Source organism: Eubalaena glacialis, chromosome 6, assembly GCF_028564815.1.
Source record: "Eubalaena glacialis isolate mEubGla1 chromosome 6, mEubGla1.1.hap2.+ XY, whole genome shotgun sequence".
NCBI classification, from domain to species: Eukaryota; Metazoa; Chordata; class Mammalia; order Artiodactyla; family Balaenidae; genus Eubalaena; species Eubalaena glacialis.
The window spans coordinates 132,304,660-132,322,868 of NC_083721.1; the positions used below are offsets into that span (position 1 = coordinate 132,304,660).

The 18,209-nt window shown below is 38.0% G+C and overlaps 1 protein-coding gene across 2 annotated transcripts in view; it reads right to left on the minus strand.

Moving 5' to 3' along the window:
• Nucleotides 1–18,209, minus strand: part of PPP2R3A (protein phosphatase 2 regulatory subunit B''alpha) — a 211,811-nt gene that overhangs the window by 169,578 nt on the left and 24,024 nt on the right. Inside the window, exon 2 of one of the 2 annotated variants that reach the window (XM_061194633.1) lies at nt 10,880–11,034. The exons of the other annotated variant lie outside the window; for it this stretch is intronic. The gene's annotated coding sequence lies outside the window, so the exon portion shown is untranslated. The remainder of the gene's footprint in view (nt 1–10,879; nt 11,035–18,209) is intronic. 2 annotated transcript variants of the gene reach the window in all.

Below are 18,209 nucleotides of genomic sequence, written 5' to 3' on the forward strand. Positions count from 1 at the left end.
GATACCAATTTCAATGAGAAGTTTACAGTCTAAAATGATTTGAGTTTTTTTTTTTAAAAGGCCAAAGAAATGTAGATTACTTCCCTGGTATGTGGTTCAGATCTGTGGGTGTCAAATTCTGCCTTTTTATTTAGACCACGATTCAACTGATGCCCAATTGTCTGGCTGGAATCCTAGACATGGAATCTAATCCAACTATTCTCAATCAGAGATACAATCTAACTCAGAACCACGATGTTATCTTGTGTCACTAGTAAAAGCCAGTCTGCATGGGTTTGAATCCCAACCCTGCCGCTTACAGCTGTGTGGCCTTACAGAAGTTGGTTAACTTTTGTCAGCCTGTTTCACCTGCAAAACAGAGATAATAATAGTACCCATCTCATGAGGATGAGGTTAATATGTCAAATGCTTAGAACAATGCCCAAGACACAGGAAATGCTCAATAACTGTTAGCTGTTACTGGTATAACTCACTCATCCAGCATTTTCTACTCTGAGCCAGGTGCTGGTGGGATGATACTGAACAATTCATGGTGATAGTCCTCAGCACACTCACTGTTTAATGAGGGCAACAAGGGAGGCAAGCACAACAGGGTATCAGGAGCACTAGGGTGGGGCTTCTGTTTCCCCTGTTTTGCACTCACAATTAATACAAGTTCTTCTCAGAAAAGTTAGAAAAACACTTTAATTACTCATATTACCATTTAGAAATAACCACTGTTAATATTTTTATGAATGAACATCCTGAAATTTTTCTTGTGAAAATATGTTTTACCAAAAAAAGTTATTTTCTTAGGAAATATTGCAAGGAGGAGAATGCTGAGTCAAAAGGGGTGTATGTGTATGCATATACTTTTTAATGGTTCTTAGATAAATAGATATATACATCCATTTTCTGCCCTCCAGAAAAATGGCAAATTTATACTTCCAATGTCAGTGTAGGAGTGGACCCATCTCCCCACGTTCTCCTTGAGTGATACCACTCTTTAAATCTTTGCCAATTTGATAGGTGAATAAATGAACTACATTGTTTTAATCTGAGCCTGAACATCTTTTTATTTACCTAGTAGGCATTTTGTGTTGTTCATTCACAAAGCCTTTCTTCACGCCCTTTGTCCATTTTGAAAGAGAGTATTTAAATCAGATCTAAGAGTCAGGAAAGGTTTCCCCAAATAAGGGATGTATATACCTAGTTTTGAGGGATTAATGAGAATTAGTTAGACAAAAAGGAAAGGAAGAATACTCTAGGCAGAGGGAGACATACATGTGAAGGCTCAGAGGCCTAACATGGCACAGTGAGTTCAGAACTATGACAGTTCCAGCTGATTTCACTGGAGGGAGTGTACAGACGTGCAAGAGGGGAGGAAACCAGAGAGCAGCAGGAACGGGACCACAGACTGTCTCGTGTGCTAACCTAAGCAGTCTGAAATTTTTTTGGAAAACTATGTGAAGAGAAACAAGACATTTAGGCTGGGAAGTAACATGATGAGGTTTATGTTTGAGGAAGACCACTCTAGTAGCTGAGTGGAGGCATGGAAATCAATTAGAAGGCTTTAAGAATCCATGCAAGAAGTGGTGAGACCCTAAACCAGGAAGGTGGCAGTAATTAACAAAGAGAAGGGCACTGATTAGATAGTGAGAAAGAATTCACAGAAAAGGAGGAGGAGAGAGTAAGAGGGAGGAATCTTGGGTTTCTCGCTTGGGTATTGGGGGACTAATGTTGTCACTTCCAACACAGACTTTGTTTTTGTTTTTGTTTTATGGGAGGTGGCCATAGAAAAGATGAAGAGTTTTATTCTGAATGTGTTGTTTGAAGAGGTACCTGTGGAACATCCAAGTGGTGATGACTGCATGAAATGTGAATATAAAAACCTGCAGGTCAGAAGCAAGATCTGGGTTGGAGAGGCAGCCCTGAGAGGTCACTCAGGGTGAGTGCATAAAGTGAGAAGGGCTCTGGGCTGAGGATCACTGACATTTCTGGGTTAAAGAGAAGAACAGAATTCTTAGAGGGATCCTAAGAAGCAATTTCAAGGATGCTGAAGGAGAAACTTTCAAAACGGAGGTCACTAGTGTTGGATGCTGCTGAGAGGTCAAGGAAAAACAAAAATTACCCACTGGCTTGCCAATGTGAAGGTCACTGGTAACCTTGGCAAGTGAGATTTCAAAAAAAAATCCCAAAGACTATGGCATAGTCCCAAAGACTATGTATGCACAAGAGTTATGTATAAGTAAAAATATCTGTCTAAAAGATATCTGTGAAAAGAACTCTTCTAATAAGTAAAAAAGTTCTAAATGATAAGAAAGCATTGTATCATAGTTTTAATTTTTTCTTTCTTAATGGCACATGCAATGAGTGTTTTACAATCTTCAATTTGATGAAATATCGGTCTAAACATGTATATCAGGGGTAGAAAGCAGACAGGGAAATTAGAGTTGATATTGTGAATGTTTACGGGACTTCCCTGGTGGTCCAGTGGTAAGGAATCGCCTTCCAATGCAGGAGATGCGGGTTTGATCCCTGGTCAGGAACTAAGATCCCACGTGCCATGGGGCAACTAAGCCCACGCGCCACAACTACTGAGCCCACGTGCCTCAACTAGAGAGCCCGCGTGCTGCAAACTACAGAGCCCACGTGCTCTGGAGCCCGCGTGCCACAACTAGAGAGAGAAAACCCACACGCCGCGACTAGAGAGAAGCCCGTGCCGCAATGAAAGATCCTGCACGCCTCAACGAAGATCCCACGTGCTGCAACTAAGACCCGATGCAGCAAAAAAAAAAAAAATAAAATAAATAAATATTGAATGTTTACATTTATTTCTCCTCCGGTCTTGCTGCACACTGCCTGCCCACCTCCCCCAAGGCTTTCATCTTCCCTGCTTCTTTCACCCCTGCAATGGGCCAGGGTCTGTTTTCCCAATTTCTGTCTAAGTGGTTCATATGCAATTTCAGAGTTCATTCAACACTTCCTATCACTTTCACTTTAATCAGTGTATGATTACTCTAACAAGTACTTTCCAGTGACTCCTGGTATTCCTCCAGAGTAAACTTCCTGATGAAGTGGATTTCTTGTGAAATAAAGGTACAGAGGCAGCCGACAAGAAAAGTTAGGAGGGAGAACTGGATTTTGAAAGATAAAAGCCTTAGCAGGTGAAGAAGAGATTAAACTGGACCTTATAAGCAAAACGGAATTCTACAAAGGTACAGAGATATGAGAAAACCTTGTGTGTTTGGAGACTTAGCAGGAGTTTGGTATTGCTGAAGTTGAAAATGTACAGTATGGATTTTACAGTTCTAAGGTCCTCCTCCAAACAGTAAGAACAAAAATAGGAGTGTAAACTCCATCTTCAAAGAACCTAAGTGACACCTGTAACCCCAAATCACTGTATATGAAGATAGAAAACAGCAGCAGAATGGTCAATGACTTAGCAGAATAGAGGAGGAAGGGATACTAATGGCAAACAAACCAATTCTCCCTGCACAACCCCCAAAGGCCCAGGTTAGGAGGTACCAAGTACCACAGAAAATGGGCTAGGGTAGAGGACTGAACACAGGCGGACTGTTTGAAAGTCTGCAAAGGAATAGTTAGAGTTCTCCCCACCACTACTCCACAAACTCAGAAAATCATCCCTCCTTCATCCTGCTAAGACAGGAATCTTATTTGCTGGTGAAAAAAACTGAACCAGAAAAGCACCAACCCCAGGGCCATCACACACAGAGAGGGTAGTAAAGGACTTAAAGTTGAGTAAAAGTCTACTTTCTGAGTAAGTCCACCAGCCCCCTTTCCCCTGTCCAAGTCCAGGTCACCAGAAACCAGGCTTATTACCTCCAGCTCCCAGCCGCCACTATGGATTAAAGAATCCTTTTCTGGAGATTGGAAATCCCATCTATCCACATGATCACCTTACATGAAGCCCACTAAGTGACAGATGCTACTCTAAAACAGAGAGCTTCCTCTCAGCTCTTCAGAGCCTCACTTTTATTTTAAATCAGCTCTACTAATGTATAATTTACATACAGTAAAAATGTTCATATTGTGTAGTAACCACTGTCCTAAAAAAGAAAGAACATTTACATCACCCTAAAACTATTCCTGTGCCCTTTCCCAATCAATTCTCCTATGCTGCAATATCTGACAACTGCTGACTGAGTCCTATCACGATAGATTCATTTTGCCAGTTCTAGATCTTCACATGAATGTGATCACATGAGATGTATACTTTTTAGTCTGGCTTCTCTCACTTCAAACAATGGTTCTGAGATTCATCCATGTTATTGCATGCATCATTTGTATATACCTTTTTACTGCTTAGTAGATATTCTATTGATATATAATTAAATATACCCAAATTTGTCTTATCTATTCAGTTAATGGACATCTGGGTTGTTTCTAGTTTGGACTATTATGAATTAAAACTGCCGTGAACCTTCAAGTAAAAGTCTTTTTGTGAATACGCGTTCATTTCTTTTGGGTAATTAACAATGGAAATACTGAGTCATGAGAAGTGTACTTTAATTTTATAAAAACCTGTAAAATAGTTTTCCAAAGTGGTTCTACCATTTTACGCTCTCATCAGCAACACCTGAGAGCTCTAGTGGCTCTACAACCTTTTGGATACTTGTCAGTTTCCTTAATTTTACCCATTTTAGCAGGTGTGAAGTGGTATCCCACTGTGGTTTTAATTTGCATTTCCCTGACAACTAATGATATTGAGCATTTTTCATATGCTTATTATTAGCAATTCATATGTATCATTTTTTGTGAAGTTTCTATTCAAATCTTTTGGGTTGTCTTTGAGTTCTAAAAGTTCATTTACATATTTTAGATGTAGATATTATCTCTTGGTCTGTGGCTTCCCTTTTTCTTAGCAGTAGCTTTTGGTTTTAATTCTAATTTTATTAATCCAATTAATCAAATTCTCTTTTATAGTTAATACATTTGTATCCTGTCTTAAGATCTCTGCCTATCTTAAGGACACAGATGTTTTCTCTTAAGGTTTTTTGTGGGTCTCAAGTTTTATGTTTAGGTCTACAATCTATTTTGAATTAGTTTTTATGTATGGTATGAGCTGAGTTTGAACATCATCCAGCACCACTTGTTCAAAAGACTATCCTGTCCCCACTGAATTATGTTGGAGTCTTTGTTGAAATGCAAATTACCATATATATGGATTTATTTCTGGATTCTCTATTCTTTTGTCTTTATAAACACCAATGCCATTCTGTCATAATTATTGTAGCTTTATAGTAAGCCTTAAAATAATAATGTAAATCCTCCATTTTTTTCTTTTTGTTTTAGCTATTCTAGGTCCTCTGCACTTCCATATCAATACTGGAATCAGTGTGCCAATTTTCACAAAGAAAACCTGCTGGGGTTTTGATTGGAATTTCATTGAATCTAAATCTCCATTTGGTAACAATGGAGACCTTAACAATATCAAGTCTCCAGTCATCACAATCCATGAACGTAGTGTATCTCTCCATTTATTTAGATGCTTTTTTATTTCTCTAAGCAATGTCTGTAGGCCTTTTATTAAATTTACTCCCAAGTATTTCATGTTTTTTGATGCTAATACAAATGGCACTGTTAGTTTAATTTCATTTTCCATTGTGTTTGTTGTTGGTATAGAGAAATACAGTTGACTTATGTGTATTGATCTTGTCACTTGCCATGTGGCTAAATTCACTTATAGTATTTGGGGGGTAAATTCCTTGGGATTTTCTATATAGACAATCATATTATCTGAGACTAGAGAGTTATTACTTTTTCCTTTCCAATATTTACTGCCTTACTGACTACTGCACTGGCTAGGATCTTCAGAACAATATTGAATAGAAGTGGTGAGTTTAGAAATCCTTGCCTTGTACCTGATCTTAGGGAAAAGTCTTTCACCATTAAATATGATGATAGTTGCAGGTTTTTTGGTAGATACCCTTTATCAGATTGAGAAAGTTCTTTTCTATTTCTAGTTTGTTCAGAGTTTAAAAAAAATCTCATAAGTTTTTTTTTTAAATATGTATCTTTACTGGAGTATAATTGCTTTACAATGTTGTATTAGTTTCTGTTGTACAACAAAGTGAATCAACTATAAGTATACATATACCCCCATATCCCCTCCATCTTGAGCCTCCCTCCCATCCTCCCTATCCCACCCCTCTAGGTCACAAAGCATTGAGCTGATCTCCCTGTGCTATGCAGCAGCTGCCCACTAGCCATCCATTTTACATTTGGTAGTGTATATGTCAATGCTACTCCCTCACTTCATCCCAGCTTCCCCTCGCCCCGTGTCCTCAAGATCATTCTCTATGTCTGCGTCTTTATTCCTGCCCTGCCTGCCACTAGGTTCATCAGTACCGTTCTTTTAGATCTTTTAGATTCCATATATGTGTGTTAGCATATGGTATTTTTCTCTTTCTGACTTACTTCACTCTGTATGACAGACTCTAGGTCCATCCATGTCTCTACACATGACCCAATTTCATTCCTTTTTATGGCTGAGTAATATTCCATTGTATATATGTACTGCATCTTCTTTACCCATTCCTCTGTTGATGGACATTTAGCTTCCTTCCATGTCCTGGCTATTGTAAATAGTGCTGCAGTGAACATTGGGGTGCATGTATCTTTTTGAATTATGGTTTTCTCTGGGTATATGCCCAGTAGTGGGATTGCTGGGTCATATGGTAGTTCTATTTTTTTGGTTTTTTAAGGAACCTCCATACTGTTCTCCATAGTGGCTGTATCAATTTACATTCCCACCAACAGTGCAAGTGGGTTCCCTTTTCTCCACAGCCTCTCCAGCATTTACTGTTCGTAGATTTTTTGATGATGGCCATTCTGACCAGTGTGAGGTGATACCTCATTGTGGTTTTGATTTGCATTTCTCTAATGATTAGTGATGTTGAGCATCCTTTCACGTGTCTGTTGGCAATCTGTATGTCTTCTTTGGAGAAATGTCTATTTAGGTCTTCCACCCATTTTTGGGTTGGGTTGTTTGTTTTTTCGGTATTGAGCTGCATGAGCTGCTTGTGTATTTTGGAGAATAATCCTTTGTCAGTTGCTTCATTTGTAAATATTTTCTCCCATTCTGAGGTTGTCTTTTCATCTTGTTTATGGTTTCCTTTGCTATGCAAGAGCTTTTAAGTTTCATTAGGTCCCATTTGTATATTTTTGATTTTCTTTCCATTACTCTAGGAGGTGGGTCAAAAAAGATCTTGCTGTGATTTAAGTCAAAGAGCGTTCTGCCTATGTTTTCCTCTAAGAGTTTTATAGTGTCTGGTCTTATATTTAGGTCTTTAATCCATTCATAAGGTGGTTTAATTCTGTTAAATATTTATTCTGCAACTGTTGATATGCTCACATAATTTTTACCCTTTATTTTGTTAATGTGGTAGAATAGGGGTGAGAGAACTGAAATTCATATCAGGAAAGCAAGACATAAGGTTTAAAATTAATTAATGATGAAGTTGCAATATATATGCATTTATAAATATGAAGGTAAATAATGGAAGAAATAGCTAAGAAAAATTGGCAGTGGTTGTCTCTGAGGAGCAGGCCTAGCTGGGAGGAGAAACTGATATTTTCAAAAGGTCTTTTAAGGATTGACACTTTAAATATGAGAATATGTAATATTTGATAACAAATTTTAAAAAATGGGTTCTAGGGAGATGTAAAAATGAGGCTGTGGCTGATTATTGTGTGCTAAGGCTTGGGGGGCAATGGTGTAGGGGAGACAGACTCAGCTGCAGGCATGTGTTATTTTGGCGGGGCATCCAGGAGACATATTTCCCATTCAGATGAATATACTGAATTCCCATTCAGTAGAGATAGGAGTTGAAAATAAAGACTTGGGAGTAAGCACCAGATAAAGGTTTTAAAGCCACAAGAGTGGACAAGGCTGAACCTGCATAGGTGAGAAAAGAGTCAAGGACAAAAATCTGAGGAAAAATAAAAATAAACAAATGGGATATAATTAAACTTAAAAGCTTTTGCACAGCAAAGGAAACCAGAAACAAAACAAAAAGACAACCCTCAGAATGGGAGAAAATATTTGCAAATGAAGCAACCGACAAGGGATTAATCTCCAAAATATACAACAGCTCATGCAGTTCAATATCAAAAAAAACAAATAACCCAATCAAAAAATGGGCAGAAGATCTAAAGACACTTCTCCAAAGAAGACATACAGATGGCCAAAAAAGCACATGAAAAGATGCACAACATCACTAATTATTAGAGAAATGCAAATCAAAACTACAGTGAGGTATCACCTAAAACTGGTCAGAATGGCCATCATCAAAAAAATCTACAAACAATAAATGCTGGAGAGGGTGTGGAGAAAAGGGAACCCTCATGCATTGTTGGTGGGAATGTAAATTGATACAGCCACTATGGAGAATAGTATGGAGATTCCTTAAAAAACTAAAAATAGAACTACCATATGACCCAGCAATCCCACTACTGGGCATATACCCTGAGAAAACCATAATTCAAAAAGATACATGCACCCCAATGTTCACTGCAGCACTATTTACAATAGCCAGGACATGGAAGGAAGCTAAACGTCCATCAACAGAGGAATGGGTAAAGAAGATGCGGTACATATATACAATGGAATATTACTCAGCCATAAAAAGGAATGAAATTGGGTCATTTGTAGACACATGGATGGACCTAGAGTCTGTCACACAGAGTGAAGTAAGTCAGAAAGAGAAAAACAAATATCGTATATTAACGTATATATGTGGAATCTGAAAAAATTGATATAGATGATCTTATTTACAAAGCAGAAATAGAGACAGACACAGAGAACAAATGTACAGATACCAAGGTGGAAAGGCAGGGTGGGATGAATTGGGAGATTGGGATTGACATATATACACTACTGATACTATGTATAAAATAGGTAACTAATGAGAATCTACTGTATAGCACAGGGAACTCTATTCAGTGCTCTGTGGTGACCTAAATGAGAAGGAAATCCAAAAAAGAGGGGATATATATGTATACGTATAGCTGATTCACTTTGCTGTACAGTGTAAACTAACACAATATTGTAAAGCAGCTACACTCCAATAAAAAAAAAATCTACAAACAATAAATGCTGGAGAGGGTGTGGAGGAAAGGGAACCCTCCTACGCTATTGGTGGGAATGTAAATTGGTACAGCCACTATGGAGAACAGTATGGAGGTTCCTTAAAAAACTAAAAGTAAAACTACCATATGACCCAGCATCCCACTCCTGGGCATATACCTTGAGAAAACCATAATTCAAAAAGATACATGCACCCCAGTGTTCACTGCAGCACTATTTACAATAGCCAGGACATGGAAGCAACCTAAATGTCCATCAACAGAAGAACAGATAAAGAAGATGTGGTACATATATACAATGGAATATTACTCAGCCATAAAAAAGAACAAAATAATGCCATTTGCAGAACATGGATGGACCTAGAGATTGTCATAGTGAGTGAAGTAAGTCAGACACAGAAAGACAAATATTATATGATATCGCTTGTATGTAGAATCTAAAAAAAAAAAGGGTACAAGTGAACGTATTTACAAAACAGAAGTAGAGTCACAGATGTAGAAAGCAAACTTATAGTTACCAGGGGATAGGGGGTGGGAGGGATAAATTGGGAGATTGGGACTGACATATGCACACTACTATATATAAAATAGATAACTAATAAGAACCTGCTATATAGCACAGTGAACTCTACTCAATACTCTGTAATGGCCTATATGGGAGAAGAATCTAAAAAAAAAAAAAAAAAAAAAAAAGACTGGATATATGTATGTGTATTACTGATTCACTTTGCTGTACACCTGAAACTAATACAACGTTGTAAGTCAACTATACTCCAATAAAATTAAAAAAAAAAAAAAAGAATATGAGAATAATGAGACAAAAAAAAAAAACCCAAAAAAAACTCTGAGGAAGGCTGGTATGTATAGGGTGAGGAGAAGGATTCAAGGAAGAAGACAGAGAATGAATTTCCAAAGGACAGGAAGAGAACCAGCCAAATATGACATGGAAGTCAAGGGAGGAAAGTGCTACATTCTTCCAACATGCTGAATTCCAAAGACTTTGTGTACCAACAAACATTAAAGCTATACTTTTCTTTTACAGGTGTTTCTCCCTAAATTCATGTAGAAATTTGGGAAGTTAATAAAACCTTAAACAACATAAATATAATGATGGAAAACACAGAATGATGTTACACATATTTTTATGTTGCTATTTATGTGTTCTATTTCAGGAAACATCTGGAGCAGAGGGTATGAGGTAAAGAACTTCCTCTGCTTATCTCAAATGATGAAAGGGTTCAAGAAGAAAATGATCCACATAAATCGTAGATGCAAGGGAAAACTGGTTGAATAGCCATGTCATTTAAATGGGACATTTTGAAGTCTGGAAGAAGAAAAATTGTAGAAAAGTGCCTAAAACTTTTTATTTAACAGAATACATAAGGTGTGATGATTCAGAAGGAATGAGTCATTTAGAAATAATAAAACAGTTTGCCTGGAAAACACGGGCGCTCAGTGGTGGATGACTCAGTATGGAAACTGATCCCAAGAGTACAATTTAGAGGAATACAAAAACATATACTATATGTATTTGTAGGATAAAAAAGGAGACCTGGAATATTTTATTTGTTGTGTTCACTTCAAAAATAGTTGAGAAAATAAATTAAGGAATCTCTTAGAAGGCAATATTTTTCTGGTGCTCAAAGAAATTATACATATGAACATGAAAGAGCAATTAATGCTCTAGGTTTAGGGCTAATGTCTTAATGAGACTAAAAGTAAAATAAGAACATCTCAGCAGCAGGTCTAATTTGAGCATACAGGAATTAGGAAGTGCTTAAAAACTTACTTTTATCTTTACTCCAGTGGAGAAAGAGGAAATGTGCCTGAGGGGAAAAGCACCAGGTGGGCAGTCAGGGGCTCCTCCTCCCAGCTTCTGCTTCTGCACTGACCAGCTCAGTAAGATGGTCAAGTCACTTCCCTCACTGGGATTCGCCTTCTCTTCTGGAAAAATAGGACAAAAGATGGCTCTGGGGTCTAGGGAACACGAGAAAAGCAAAAAATTCTTTCTTGTTTTGAATTATAAAAAAGCTATATATTTACCAGAAAACTATTTTGTATTCTTTGATGTGGGAAGCACAATGAACTGGCTATTAATTTTTTTTTTTTTTTTTGGCTATTAATTTTTAATGCATGTAATTTGCAAAGCTACTAATTTCTTGGAGTACTGGCTCCAAAGGAAAATCAGGAGGTTAAACTTTGACCATTTTATAATTTAAAAAAATTCTCTATAATATATTCCAAAAAATAGTCATCTCTGACTGCTGGTAGTATTTTAAGTTACTTTAATTCATATATTTTCCTTTTCTAAGCCTTGTTCTTATTTTGGAGGAGATTATATAAAAATGAAATCACATTCTGTAAATAAAAATCATTTGGATGCTTTAGAAGAACATATATACAATACAGTTTAATAAACATTTGAATGCTGCCAGGTACTCTTCAAGACAAGGGAACTACAAATCCTATAATTTTGCCTCAAACAGCTTGCAGTGTGAGTGGGCAGAGAAACAGAATATCTTTTACATCAAGGAAGGCACCCCAGAGAGGACTGCCAAGCCCAGTCTGGAGTTAAGCAGAAGCAGTGGCTGCAGAAAGAAAGGGAAGATGCCTTGTGGACAAATGGAGCAAGGCAGGAGGTGGCCCCGGGAGGCCTGGGAGGTGTGAGGAGCTACTGGGAGTTTGGTGTTATTCCAGTGGCAAGTTTGAAGACAGCCTTCTAGTGCTACCGCTAAATGATGGGGGTTGGGTGGGAGGCAATGTAGCATCAGAGAGTCCCTGAGAGATGTCAGTCAGGGGTGGTGGGGACCAGGTCAGATTTACACTGTGGGTGTATCACTGTGTAGCACTGCAGAGGACAGAGTTGGGGAAGCAAGACCAAAGCCAGGCAGACCAGGCAGAAGGCCTCTGCAAAGAGAGTCCAGAAGAGAATCATTGAGGCTATAAATGAAGGAAGCTCAGAGGCTTATGTGACTACCCACGATCACAAATCTATGAGTACGAGCTGAATGTAAGTTATCTTTAAATCCTGTTCTTTTCTGTATCCCTGTGCAAGCACAAATTCTGGTCAAAGTTGACAACAGATCCTACATTCACTTTTATTAGGTAAATTATGGATCTTTAAAAAAAAAAGGACTATTCATTAATGTATATTAAGTACCCAAAATGTTTAGGGCATTATAGAAAACAAGCAAAGCTCCTGATTATAGGAACTTATAAAATAAATGAGACAAAAAAGAATAGATCAATTCATTCAACAGGTATATATTGGGGCACTTCTGGGCCTTGATCACATTCTAGTGACAGTTCCTTTTAGAACATAATTTTTGCATCCTCCTTTCCTTTTCTGACAAGTTTATTTGGGTACAAGTGAACAGAGAATCTCTCCAGAGCCAAGTGTGCAATTCTAGGAGAGGACCAGGAACCTGGAGTAAAATAAATACAAGCCTGGGTCAGGGGAAAACTTGCTTGAATGGGACAGTAAGAGAACAGGGAAAAATCCCAACAGATGGCATGGATGGAGTAAGCAGAGGAGGAGCCTGGAATCGCCTTCAACATAGCTTGGATTTGACAGATCAAAGTTATTATTGCTTAATTTTTTAAAAAACAGTTTTAATCTTAAAAGTAATGACTGTAGAAATAAGACACGACTGCTGGAAAAAAAAAAGAGAAATACAAAGAGGAAAATAAAGATCACACCCAGAGATAATATCAATATGAACATTTTTGCCTTTTTTGACTTTCAACACACACATAAACATTCACAGAAATAGACATGGGGATTTTTGTGAATATTAATTTTTTTAACAAAAGTGAGACAATTATAGTTTATTATCTGCTTTTTCCACTTAGTATAGGGAGACCTCTTTTCATGAAAATAAAAATCTACACCATACATCTTAGATACATTCTGTGGATATACCAAATTTACTTGTTCAGTTCTTTACAAAGGCACATTAAGGCTGTACGATAAATAAGGTGCAGAAAGGAAGCAAGCAGCAAGGAAATGATAAAACTGACTTCAGTTGTGGCAGCATTTTCAATATTCTAAAGGTGGAAAGAGGTAAGACATACGGAAGCTCATGAGATTTTAGTGTTCCAGACATAAGATGAATAATGTCTGATTCTGGAATTCTTTGTGGATGAAGAATTTCCAAAAGGGAAACAAAAAAATCTGCAGCCCAACACACACTAAAAATGAAGTAATTTCAAATCTTCACATCTGCAGAACAGATAGAATGTCAAAGACAGCACTCAGACAACTAAAAACAGTGGGTGGACTGCCAGGGAAAAACCAAGTGCCATTCTAGTGATCATCCATAACTTCGGCTTTCCCAGGAAGTGACAGCTCCCCACACTGTGCTCTAACACAAAGCGCACTGAGCCTTTCTCATGAGATGCTAGGCCGCCTTAAGACTTCATGGATCCTCTTTGGGCCTCCGTTTCCTCCAGCACTTGGCTGGGCTCTGTGAATTACAAACTGCGCTCGTCACAGTTCCCTTGGAAGCTGCCAATACTAGCCATTTCCCGCTGCAACTAGAATAGTTCTGCTGTTATCTGTTTTATATATTGGATGGATCTCTAAAAAATATTTCATTAGAAAAAACAAACCTATATAGCTAAAAAACATTCTTAAAAATCACATGATTAAAAAAATAACATTCACCCTTCAGATTGTTAATCACAAAGGTAAAAATACAAATTTATAATGGAGGGATCTGAAAGTTACCACCTTAACACCTTGGTTAAACTTAGAATCACTAATGGTGGGATAATCAGATATGTACCTTCCAATTCGATGTAATATGAAGACTGAATATCATGTATGGACTTTTCTTGCCAAGAATATTTAGCTTTAATCAAACTTTCAGATTTAATGTCCAATTATAGGAAATACAGGCCGTAGAGAAATAAGCTACACACCACCATGAGTAAACAGAGAAATTCATTATATGGCTCACTATAAGACAATTGGCCTGGTCTCTTCAATAAGTCAGTATCATGAGGGAAAAAGCACATGTGTGGAGCTGCGTGGGGGGGGAAGTGGTGGAAAGAACACCAACTATAAAGGCTTTGAGGTGGGAGCATGTCTTGAATATTTTAGCATGAGTGAGAATGCCAGTGTGACTAGACTTTGACTTTTATTGAGTGAGATAGGAAGCTACTAAAGAATTCTGAGCAGAGAAATTCATGATCTGACTTAACTTTTTAAACAAGACCATTCTAGTTGCTCTTATGAGAACGGACTACAGGGGACAAGAGTAGAAGCAGGGAGACCAAAAAGGGGGTCAAATTTTCCTGGAATAATCCAGGTAAAAGATGATGTTGGCTTGGACAAGGTGGTAGCAGGGGAAGGGTGAAAAGTCAGATTCTGCATATATTTTGAAACAAGAGCCAATGGGACAGATGTGTCGGTTTTGTGGAAAAGAGGGAGGTCAAGGATGAATCTAAGGGTTGATTTTTTTAAAACTGTTGTTTGTTTGCTTGAACAACTGGAAGAAGAGAACTGACTTAATCCATACTGGGAAGACTGCAGGAAGAACAGATTTGTTGGTGGGAGAGGGAGCAGCTGTGGCAAGAAGGTCAGTAGTTCAGTTTTGGCCATTACTTCTGAGGTGCCTACTAGACATTCAGGTAAAGGTGTGCAGAATGCTATTAAAGAATTAAATCTGGACTTCTTGGGAGAGATTTAGGATTATACAAATTTGAGAGTCATATTTAAAGCCTTGAGACTAGATGAGATCACCAAGGGAGGGAATATAGAAAGAAAAGAGAGAGAAATATATATAAATATTTATTCTATAATAAATCTTATTCTACAAGATTCTATAGAAATCTCTATTTCTATATAGGAATAGAATACAGAAAGAAACATCCAAAGGCTGAGCTTAGGAGCACTCAAACATGCAGAGTAGCGCTGTCTAACAGAACTTTCTGAGATGATGAAATATTTATATATCTGTGCCATTCATGTGGCTATTAAGCACCTGTAATATGGCTAATGCAACTGAATAACTGAAAACTTAATTTAAATAGCTACATGAGCTAGTGGCTATAGTACTAGACAGCCCAGACCTAGAGTTTGGGGAAGTGAAGGAGAGGAGAGAGAAAAGAAGTGGTCAGAGAGGGAGGAATTGTGAGACAGTTCTCCATGGGTCTCTCGTGTTTCTGTACACATTGCAAGCAAGGCACTGCCTGTCTTGATAGTCAGTGATATGATATTTTATATGATATGATAGTTCCGTATGGTCTTTTTCAAGAATGTCTGTATAGCAAACAGCCTTGGAAAACTTGGTACTATCTCCCTCTGGAGCAAAGAGAAGGCATGCTTATTGACCATTATAAAATATTTGGGTTCTCTAAGATCAGGTTTCCTTTCTAATAACTCAACTCACCATGTGGGCAGGTGTAGTCTGGCCCCCTTCACATTGCCTCAGAGTAACGAGGGCTAAGGGAACCAGTACAAAAAGACTCCTACTCTGGCTACTGCTATTGCTGTAAGTAATAAACTGTCTTTCGTCTCTGATGTAGAAGTCTTGTGTCTTGTACCACCATTCATGAAACTGGCAACCTAACTTGTTAGCTTACAAATAGGATAAAATCTTAGATCTGCATAGTTCTTGACAAGTATTTTAAAATAAAGTGAAGAAGGTATTACAAGGAAGAGACAGTGGTTAACTCTGATCCTGAATGTTAAGTCAGATAACTATAGAGAAATGTTTTGATGGAATTTTGGGAGCAGAAATATGACTGGCTTGAGTACAAAAAAAGAATGGGAAGACAAAAACCAGCAACAGACTACAGACAACTCTTCCAAGAAGTTTTGCTGTGAAGTTTAACTGAAACAAGACAATAGTAAGAGGGGAAAGTGGAGTCAAGGAGGATTATTTTTAAGATGGGGGAAATACAAGCATATTTTCATGTATAAGACAATGATTCAGAGAGGGTAAAACTGATATAAGAGAAAGAATTACAAAGTACTTATTAGGTTAGTTCTTTCACAGTAACAGGAAAGAAAGCAGAGTATACGGATACTACTACAAGTAGTAGGTAGGTATGGTTGTGAAAGCCTGTGAAAGCTCTTTTTCTTCTATTTCTTTTCTGTAACTAGGAAGCAAGGTCATCAGTTGAAAGTGACTTTTAGTCACTTTAAAAGTGAAAGTGAGGAGATGGTGAACATGTAAGGAGATTGAAGACATGCAATAATCATCTAGGAGGAAATGAAACAGAAAATGACTGGAGAAATCTAGTATGATTGCCAGGCAGCATTATGGGCCCACTTGAGGTTATGATCATTAATTTAATGCAAGCTCAGCAGCATGATTTTACAGGCATGGAATAGGCAAAGAATTGGATTTAATCAGTGCTGTGGTTTAGCCAGGCAAGGCTGCTGAAGTGAGAGAGAGGCAAAGGAACTGAGGATGTATGCAAGGGAGAGGATGATGATGATGATGATGATGATGATGAAGAGGAGGAGGAAGAGGAACTCCAAGCCTCTATACCATCTCCAGAAATCCTAACCCTTCCACTGAGCCCTGTGGACTCATGGGTAGACAACAGCAAAATCCCCAGATCCTGGATCTCTTCTCTGAAACTTTCTTCAACTTCCTTTACCTTCTTATTTAAATTGAAACTGTACTTTCCCCTGAGGATGCTGATTTCCCTGTAGCCCTCTTAGATGACAACTCTTTTGCTCTTCCACACCCTTCAAACATGAGGCCTGGTAGGTGCCCTTCTGGTTCCTCATTGCTACTTTCACACCATTCTCCACCTGCCCTCTCCCCAAATCCCCTGCTCTGAGTCACATAACATTAGATTTTACCACCCACCACCCTTATTGCAGGATTGAAGGCTCCCCAAGGTCACTCCCTTTCATTCCTTGATTTTACCTTTTGGTTCACTGTCACTCCAACACTGTTTCTACTGTAATTCTTATTGATTTTGACATTCAAATAGATAGTCCATCTGATACCCTGGCCTCTTAGGTTCTTGACCTTTTCTCCACAGTGTTAAGTATGTTGATCTTGTTTTCTTCCCTGTCTCAGCCACTTTCTCCCATGATCCTACCCTACACCTTTAGAACATTTAAAAGTATATTTTAATAACCACACATCTAAAGGCTTATCATTTACCAAAAATTTATTGGTGAGTCAGAGTAAGAATACCCTCCCTAGGCCTCCACTGCCAGAGTCAAGAAAATGGTCATACATCCGGCATAAGACCATCCTCTGCAGGAATTCATGCCAGCATCAGCAGCAGATAATGAGAGCGCAAGAAGGAGAACTAGACATGTTTCCTCTTTGAGGACTCTTGGGCTTGTATTCCTTAGATGCAGGGGAGAGGTGTGTGTGAAGGACTGCGGGAGAGGCAGAGGCATGCTGCTATGCTGACTGATCCTTCTTGTACTGGGCTTGCAGAGGGAAGATTAGTATTACTACACCATCGTTTTAAAAGTACTGATATGCTAGGTATTGTGCTGAGCACTTAAATGCATTATCTAATTTAATTTTTATGCCAGCATTGAGCACAGTGTTATCTCCATTTCAAAGATGAGGAAACTGAGGCTAAGGGAAGTTAAAAAAACACTTGCTCATATTACATACTTAGAAAGTGGAAAAAGTGATTTGAGCACAATTTTCTCTAACATGTAAGCCCCTCTGTCCATATTAAAGCCAAAGGAGCTGGGATAGTCAGTACCTGAGTCCCTGCCATAATTCCATATTTCTCAACATCTAGAGAAGGAATTGTCTCAAATCTCAGTAGGCACAAGAAAAAGAAAGGAAGGATGGAAGGACAGAAGGAAGGAAGGATGGACGGATATAAATCTATAGAACAGTGAAGTTCTTTGTAGTAACCTGGACAGAAAGAACACAAAAGTTTTTTTTTTAACCCCAATTTTGTGTTTCAGAAGCCTTGAAAACTTAATAACTTTATTAGTGAATGATTAAATTGTAACACATAAAATAGCCATATAAAATAAAATCATAACAGATAAGTTGAGTAAAATTTAGACCCTTAAAAACCAATGAATAATGTTAATGCTACTTATTTGAACGTCAGACAATAAGTATATTACCAAACTTTTTAAGCATAATTAAGACAATGAGCTTGTTCAATAA